The 8,228-nt window shown below is 38.9% G+C and overlaps 1 long non-coding RNA gene across 1 annotated transcript; it reads left to right on the top strand.

Annotated features, from left to right (window-relative positions):
* The first annotated feature begins 1,697 nt into the window (after positions 1-1,697).
* Positions 1,698-4,996, top strand: LOC106846211 (uncharacterized). The gene is made up of 2 exons (XR_001401833.3): positions 1,698-3,617; positions 4,322-4,996. It is a non-coding gene; the product is annotated as an uncharacterized lncRNA (long non-coding RNA).
* The last annotated feature ends 3,232 nt before the right edge of the window (positions 4,997-8,228 follow it).

Raw genomic sequence — 8,228 nt, 5'->3', positions numbered from 1 at the left:
GACATAAGAATTCAAAAGGTAAAGACAAAAGTCATACAGTGAAAAGTTAGTCTCCCTCCCACTCGTATCCTCCAGATACTCAACTCCTCTCCTAGATAACCACTGTTACTAGCTTCTAAGTAAAATCTAGTAAACTCTCGTGTAGATATTACATGATTTGCAGAGATATAATTTTCGCAGATGCTTCAAGTACCCATTATTTGTGAGAAATTCTTTAGTCATTTTCTCTGTACGTCAAGAGATAATTATCTCTCTTTCTAAAGTTGACAAACCTCATTAAGCATTCTTTTCTTAAGAAAGCCTGATCCTCCTTCAGTTTAGCAAACATAAATGATAACCCAAATAATTTATTGGTAAAAATAACTTTGGAGCCAATTAGTAATTCACAAGTCAAAGAAAAGCAAGTGTAACATTTTGTCAGTAGAATTGCTCTAAGTCACGTGATCCTTGGATAATTCCTTTATACTGGCAGGCACCACTTCTAGTTCCTAGGATTTCAACCCGAATAGAATGTGGTGAAAGCACCTCACCCATCCCAAGAGCATCCCTCTTCCTTCTGGCATCCCTGAAAGATGTCAGTTTCCTCATAGTGATCTGGATGACTTCACCGTTTAATCTCAGAGTGCAAGGAAGGAACAACAGGCCTGGTGTTGGTCCTCTGAGATGCTGAGAAAGAGATCAGGAGCAGGGCTCAAACCCAAGAAGTTCCCACTTCTTCAGTTCCCCAGGTTAGGCCACTGATTTATTTTCCGTACCATACCAGCCCAATCAAGTTTGAAAAATTGCAGATGCTGCTCAGCATTCTTCCAGGAAAGAGCATGGGCATGAAATCCTCCCTCAGGCAATAGGGAGGGCCCTTCTCCTGAATAAGAAGGCTTGGACACTGAAGGTGCTATCAGACTGTCACCTTCTATTTAGCAGTGACATCAGCTGGAAGAAAGGGGAGCAGGGCAAGGATCTTAGCTAGATAGGCTTTACGCTACACAATCCCATTCTTTATTACATTTTTTTGACATGGTTGACATTATTAATTAGTTATTGATTAGTTATTCATTATTCTCAGTAGTTTTTCTATCTTTCAGAGCTCACATGTCTTTTCTTTTCTAAAAAATTTAATTGTGGTAAGAACACTTAACATGAGATCTACCCCCTTCACAGATTTTTAAGTGTACAATACAGTATTGTTAACTATATGCATGATGTTGTACGGCAGATCTCTAGAACTTTTTCATCTTGCATGACTGAAACTTTACACCTGTTGATTAGCAACTCTCTGTTTTCCTCTCCCTCCAGCCCCAAGCAAGAAGTTATGTTCTTTACTTCCATGAGTTTGACTGTTTTAGATACCACATATAAGTGGAATCACGCAGTGTTTGTCCCTCTGTGACTGGCTTGTTTTTCTTGGCATAATGTCCTTCAGGATCCATGTTGCCACAAAAGGCAGGATTTCCTTCTTTTTAAGGATTGAATAATATTCCATTCTATGTGCATACCACATTTTCTTTTTTTTTTAATTTTTATTTTTTTCGGATGTACATCATATTTCGAATTCTGTATACATTACATCATGTTCACCACATGAACACTAATTATAGTGCACCCCCTCACACGTGAGCCTAATCACCCCTTTTGCCCTCCCCCCTCCCCCCTTCCCCAATGGTAACCACCAGTCCAATCTCCAATGCTATGTGTTTTTTTACCACATTTTCTTTATCCATTCATCTGTGGATGGATATTTAGGTTATTTCCACATCTCGGCTGTTGTGAATAATGCTGCAATAAACATGGGGATGCAGATACCTCCTTGAGATCCTGATTTAAATTCTTTTGGGTAAATACCAAGATGTAGGATTGCTGGATCATATGGAAGTTCTATTTTTAATTTTTTGAGGAACCTTCATACTGTTTTCCACAGTGGCTATGCCTTTTTGCATTCACACCAACAATATATAAGGGGTGTCTTTTCTCTACTACCTAACCAACACTTTTTGTTGTCTTTTGTTTTTTTGAAAATAACCATCTTAACAGGTTAAAGTAACATCTCATTGTGGCTTTTGTATTTCCTTGATGATTATTGATGTTGAGCACCTTTTCATGTATCTGTTGGCCATTTGTATATCTTCTTTGAAGAAATTCTATTCACGAACTTTGCCCATTTTAAAATTAAGGTTATTAGTTTTTTTTGCTATTGAGTTGTAGGAGTTCCTTATACATTTTGGAAATTAACCTTTTATTGGATGTATAGAGAGCTGATATTTCTTGAAGACCTACCATGTAGTGTCCTTTATGTTATGCATTTCTTTGACTTTTTTCAGCAAAATTTGAGGTAGGGATAGTTATTATTTTTAATTTACAGATGGGTAAACTGATCTTGAGGGAAGGTAGGAAATATTTAATGTCACAAAATAGTGGTGCCCATAGATGTCTGCATAGCCAAGACACTCAAGTTCCCCCTACTAGGCATAGTGAGTCATACTAGCCGAAGTGTTACTATGATTCAATAAATTGTACTAAGAAATTATCAATGGGTTCTGTGTCAGCCACATTTTATTTATTTAGGTAAAAATACCTATGAATTGAATGGTGGGGTAAATAGCTTATGGAACTTCATTCCTTGACTGCATTAAGAGAGACTGAAAATCCCACTAAGTGCCTTTAAAAGAGAGGGCCTGATAAGGAGTCAGTTGAATTAACATATGTAGGAGAAGGTAGCACACAATATTTGGGGAGTATGAGTGAGAAAGCGTCTAAATGGATGCAACCCAGACATTGAATCAGTTTTGAAGAAAATGAGAGCAGATGAATTTGGGTTTCTAGTAGACCACGAGTCACTCATGGTCACGAGGGACACAGAGACCAGGTCAGTGTGTAAATCTGCAAATGTGGAGCTTTAGGGAGGAGCCCCAACCTGTGACTCTTATGACTTAGAAAACTGAGGGATGATGCTGTCCTGTTTAAGCCCATTAATGGAGCCATGTGAAAACACACCCAGCACGGGACTGTCAGCACCTAGGAAACTAAGGTAAGACTCTGTGGCTCAGTTCAAGTCAATTAATTGTCAAGAAAAACCTAGAGACCAGTAGGATATGATCAAAGGGGAAGCTAGTTGTAAAGTAAAACTGTGGGTGAGGGTGCGATATGGCCAGGCTGCAGGGTTAGCACACCCTGGTCTCCATTATCAAAGGGAACAAAACTGAGCAGATGAAATTGAATGAGGAAATAAGTCTTACATACCGGATGCTTGGGAAGCTGAGTAGAGAAAGCACCATCTCTGACTACGGAAAAGCATCACGGTTGTCAAAGAATTTCTTACACTCCTTAATTGCCACCTGACATGGCATGCGAAGTGTGAGCCAAGGTTCCAAGTGAATCACTGTGCACTTCCCCGGTGAGGGATGAGGTGGATCGTGGACAAGGAAGTTTCGTGCTATAGCGTGAGTGTGGCAAGTCACTTTTGAAATTACATGCAGATGGTATTTTGGTTGGGAAATTAGTGCATCATTGCAGTTCTGGGCTGTTTCTCATGCATGGGGCCACCTGGCCCTTATAAAAGGACTCTCCACCACACTGATGCCATCATCTTGACACTCAGTCCTAGACCTTCTTTGAAGGCTCAGGTGAGTACAAATCTTAGAGGCCTTTCTTGGCACTCGGACAGTGTTAAGATTTAACGGGGGGCAGAAATGACTATTTATTTTAACCAATTAATTCTCATGTAGGGAAAAGAAGATAATGAGGTTTTGGGGGTATTTAGCTGGTGTTTGGTAGATGAGCTTGAAGGCGATGAGAAAAATGGAGTCAGAGGTATAGTCTTAGACAGAAGGAATGTAAGAGAGATGAAATGTTGTCCTGCCACCTGCTCCATATGAGTTCCACATGTCTCCCTCTCAGAGTTCAATCCCCTTGAGTGCAGACTTTGAGCCTTTGCCGTCCTCCTCAAAAGTCCACAAAAGAGCCACAGTCAGGTCAGTTAGACCAGCAACCAGTACCTCAACAGAGACATGAGTAGAGGTTTGGTTTGGGATTGGCTAGAATTTTAGTATCTGAGTTTTTATTCTCCAGCTAATGTTCATATTCGCACAGCACCTGTGTTGGAAATTTTGTCTTTGGAGAGTGATAGAATGAGAGATTAGCCAGAAAAGACTGAAGAGCTGAGGGCAAGAAGTGCTAAAAGGGAAGGATGAAGAAGCTACACAAAATCATAAAGACTGCATTAGGGATTACAGAGGGTCCTTGGAGACTGGAGGGTTGATGGCCCAGCTAATTATTCTACCAACAGGACTGTCTCTGCTTTGAACACTGCTGTCTGTTTATATTTCAGTTTCCTTGAGACCCAGGAAAGATGTCTTACCAGCAGCAGCAGTGCAAGCAGCCCTGCCAGCCACCTCCTGTGTTCACACCTAAGTGTCCTCAGCCTTGCCCACCACCAAAGTGCCCAGAGCCTTGCCCACCACCAAAGTGCCCAGAACCATGCCCACCTCTGAAGTGTCTTAAGCCTTGCCCACCTCTGAAGTGTCCTGAGCCTTGTCCGCCTCCAAGGTGCCCAGAACCATGTCCACCTCCTCCATGCCCACCGGTGCAGTGTCCACCTCCACTATGCCAGCAGAAACGCCCTCCTGTGCAACCATACCTGCCCTGTCAGCAGAAGTGTCCACCCAAGAGGAAGTAACTGCACCAGAATTCATCAAGACCATGAAATGACAAGATTCAGGCTCTTCTTAGTCCCAGGATTCCATCGTCTTCTCTTTAGCCATGGTAGCAGACTGCATCTTCCCTAACCTCTCGCCCAGGTTGACAGCTGGCAGAGAAAAGGCTTGGTTCCTCAAAAGGATACCACGTTGTTGGAAGACGAGCAGCAGGATCATCAGCTGATCTCGCTTTGCCGTCTGTCTGTCTGTGATCTGGGTGGTGATCTCTATCCTGTGAGCCCTTTGGTATGTCAATATGTCTATTCTTTTGCTTCTCCAATAAAGCATATGATTCATGGTCAAATCCACATTACTTTTGTTTTCATTGCATTTTTAATCTCCTCTGTCACCTACACCATATGAATCTTCCTTTCCATTCCTATTGAAGTATTAGAGTCAACTTTTTGCATCGCAGAATTCGGTTTTGCTGGAAATGTGTCTTTGAGATTGGGTACATCAAATAATTCTCTTTTAGTGATTTTAAACTCATTTCTACCTCTTTCTATCTTGTATGACCCTGAAAAAAATTACTTAAACTCTCTTAGCTTCAATTTCATTGTGAAAACTAGGAAAGAATGTATTCAGCTCAGCGTACTCATAGATATTTATTCAGAAGTGTTTCCTAGTTGTCTATCATATGCCAGGCAGACTTCTATGAGCTGGGGATATGAAATGGTGACCAAAGTCCTTTCTCCTGTAGAGCCTAAATTCTTGACGGGATTACACACACATACACACACACACATACGTAGGACAAATGATGATGATATATGGGTATATTTTAGAGTAAATTGTTTAGAAAGACTCTTCCAGAGTGGCCTTTTGGGCAAAGACCTGAATGAATAGAAGAGTGAGCCGTGAGTATATCTGGAGTAGATCATTCCAATGAGAGAAAATGGCGAGTACTAAGGCAGAGCACAGTAACAGCAAAGAGAACAGGGATCAAGGTCAGACTGTCCACAAGCAAGGTGAGAGATTGGGTCTCAAGGATGTGGTAATGCTTTTGATATTTATTCAAGGTTTGATAGCCATATTAGCGGATGGTCAAAAGCCTAACATCTTACATCCATGTACTTTTCAACGATCATACATGGTTTCTTTTGTGGAGAACTTCGACTAAAAGTACATGTGGTCTTTTGAAGATATTTTCAAAAAAGGTTAAAAGAACCGAGGAATAAATTAAACTCTTGCAAAACGAGAACTTCTTTTGAGGGATAACCACACGAAAAGTAGGTCTATCAGTTTTCCCCTCTTAAAGGAAAATCTACTTCATTTATTTTTATCAAATTACAGCTAAAGAAATTCATAGGGAATTTTGTTCTTGCTATGCTCCAAACTCTAAAAAGAATGTTGGAGAATTGATTTTACACTCTTGAAAAGGGCTCTGGCTTAATACCGTTGTTGACAATGTTTTCCCTCTATTTTGTCTTCAAGAAAAACAAAAACCAAAAGCCCTTCATTTTTTTTTTTTTTTTGGAACATAATCAACTCATTGAGAAAGTTTATAAACTTTAGCTGTTCAGGGTGAATAATTAAATTGAGGACTCATGTAACCAATCCCAAACTCAAGAAAAATAACAAGCCCAACTTCAGAGTTGTAAAGAAAATCCTATTCCAAACAATACACAGCATCAAACACTTCATCAGCAACATGGGCTGCTAACCAGAATGAGAACGGGAGAAGACAGGTCTCATTTGTGATGGAAGTGATAAGGCTAATACAAAAGCAATGTGGAAACTTACCCACAATTTTCTACAAAAGGATTTTAGAACTGGATTGTGTGTGTGTGTGTGTGTGTGTGTGTGTGTGTGTATGTGTGGGATGTCTAAGGAGAATTTTGTTAATATTCCCCAAAGGTAATATTAAAACTGTTACCCACCCCTCTGTCCACATGCCTACAACCTTTAGGAAGCTGGTCTGAATTCTTGATGTGGAAACTGAAGTTTGGAAAAGCAGGCCAATAATTCCCATTAACATTATTGATGTTAACATCTTGTCTCATCAACATATGCTGCCTTGAAGATTAAAATGTTTAACATTTACATTAACAGCTCTTATACTGCTTTGAAGCATATATAGCCTTTGTAGAAATTTTTGAAAATGAAGAATAATACAAACTGAAATTAAAATCATATCAGCCAGAGAAATCACTGTTAACAATTTGGTGTATTTACTCCTTGACATTTTTTCTTCAGTTTATTCTTTCTTTGCTTTAAGTTTTATATTTTGAGAAATTTAAGACATATATGGAAACACTAAATAGCTCTATCACTCAAAATGAATAACTGTTGATGTACTGTGATATGCGGCTAAAATTTTTCACAGGTCATAATTTTTTAAAATTATAAAATGTAGTTATATAGTTTCATTTAAAAGAGAAATATAACTGTAAAGAAAAAGCTAAAATAGTTTTGATTATTTCCAGTCACTTTCTTCCTTTTCCACCTCATTCCCAGAATCAAATAAAATCATGAGTGTCACATACAGTATCTCATTTTACTACTACATGCCATTTTTGTATATACATGCGCCCAGAGAAATAAATAATGTTGGTTTATGTGTCCATTTCTGCTTTCATGGATGGTGTCTATCTATCTATCTATCTATCTATCTATCTATCTATCTGCCTATCCACACATACATATTATGGGTATATATACATAGATGTATTATTTTTGGTGAGAAAAATTGACCCTGAGCTAACATCTGTTGCCAATCTTCCTCTTTTCTTTTCTCCCCAAAACCCCAGTATATAGTTGTATATCCTAGTTGTAGGTCATTCTAGTTCTTCTATGTGGGATGCCTCCACAGCATGACTTGATGAGTGCTGTGTAGGTCCATGCTCAGGATCTGATTCAGTGAAATTCGGGTCACCTAAGTGGAGTGCATGAACTTAACCAGTTAGCCATGAGGCAGTTCCCCACAGATATGTATTTACCTATACCATTTCATTATTTGCACTTAACAGTAAGCTTTTCTGATTTAGTCATATTGGTACATTTGTAAGTAGATCAGAGTAGATCAGCCTTTTCCCCTAGCTTTTTATAATATTTTACAATGTGTGTGTGCCTGTGTGTGTTGCAGGTGGGTAAGAAGTCAGAGAGAGGGAGAGAGAGCATAAGAAAAAGAAAAGCAAACTACCTGCTTCAAGATGGGAAAAAAATGCCAGTGGGAGTTCATTTGTGTGTTAAATTATGTATAATAGATACATTTTATAAACTTCCATTAACTCCTGTAGGGGCTGATTTTTATGACTCCATCCAGTAATTTAAGACACATTGCAAAAATATTAAAATTCATAAAACACAGGGCTCAGGAAGGTGAGAGCAGGATTTGAAGATAAGTCATTTAACAACAATAGAGACTTTTTTACAATAAAGTTCAGGAAACAAAACAGAGAAAGTGTTTAACGTATAAAACAGTCAATTTTACTTTCATCCTTCACCTCACTAGGATTAGTCAAAAAAAAAATAATAAAGCTCTTTCTTTAACTTACTGAGACATAAACATTCAAGTTTCAGTTGCTTGTTATCAACATA

The sequence above is a fragment of the Equus asinus genome, chromosome 25, assembly GCF_041296235.1.
Source record: "Equus asinus isolate D_3611 breed Donkey chromosome 25, EquAss-T2T_v2, whole genome shotgun sequence".
Taxonomy (NCBI): Eukaryota; Metazoa; Chordata; class Mammalia; order Perissodactyla; family Equidae; genus Equus; species Equus asinus.
This window is presented reverse-complemented; position numbering and strand designations above follow the sequence as displayed.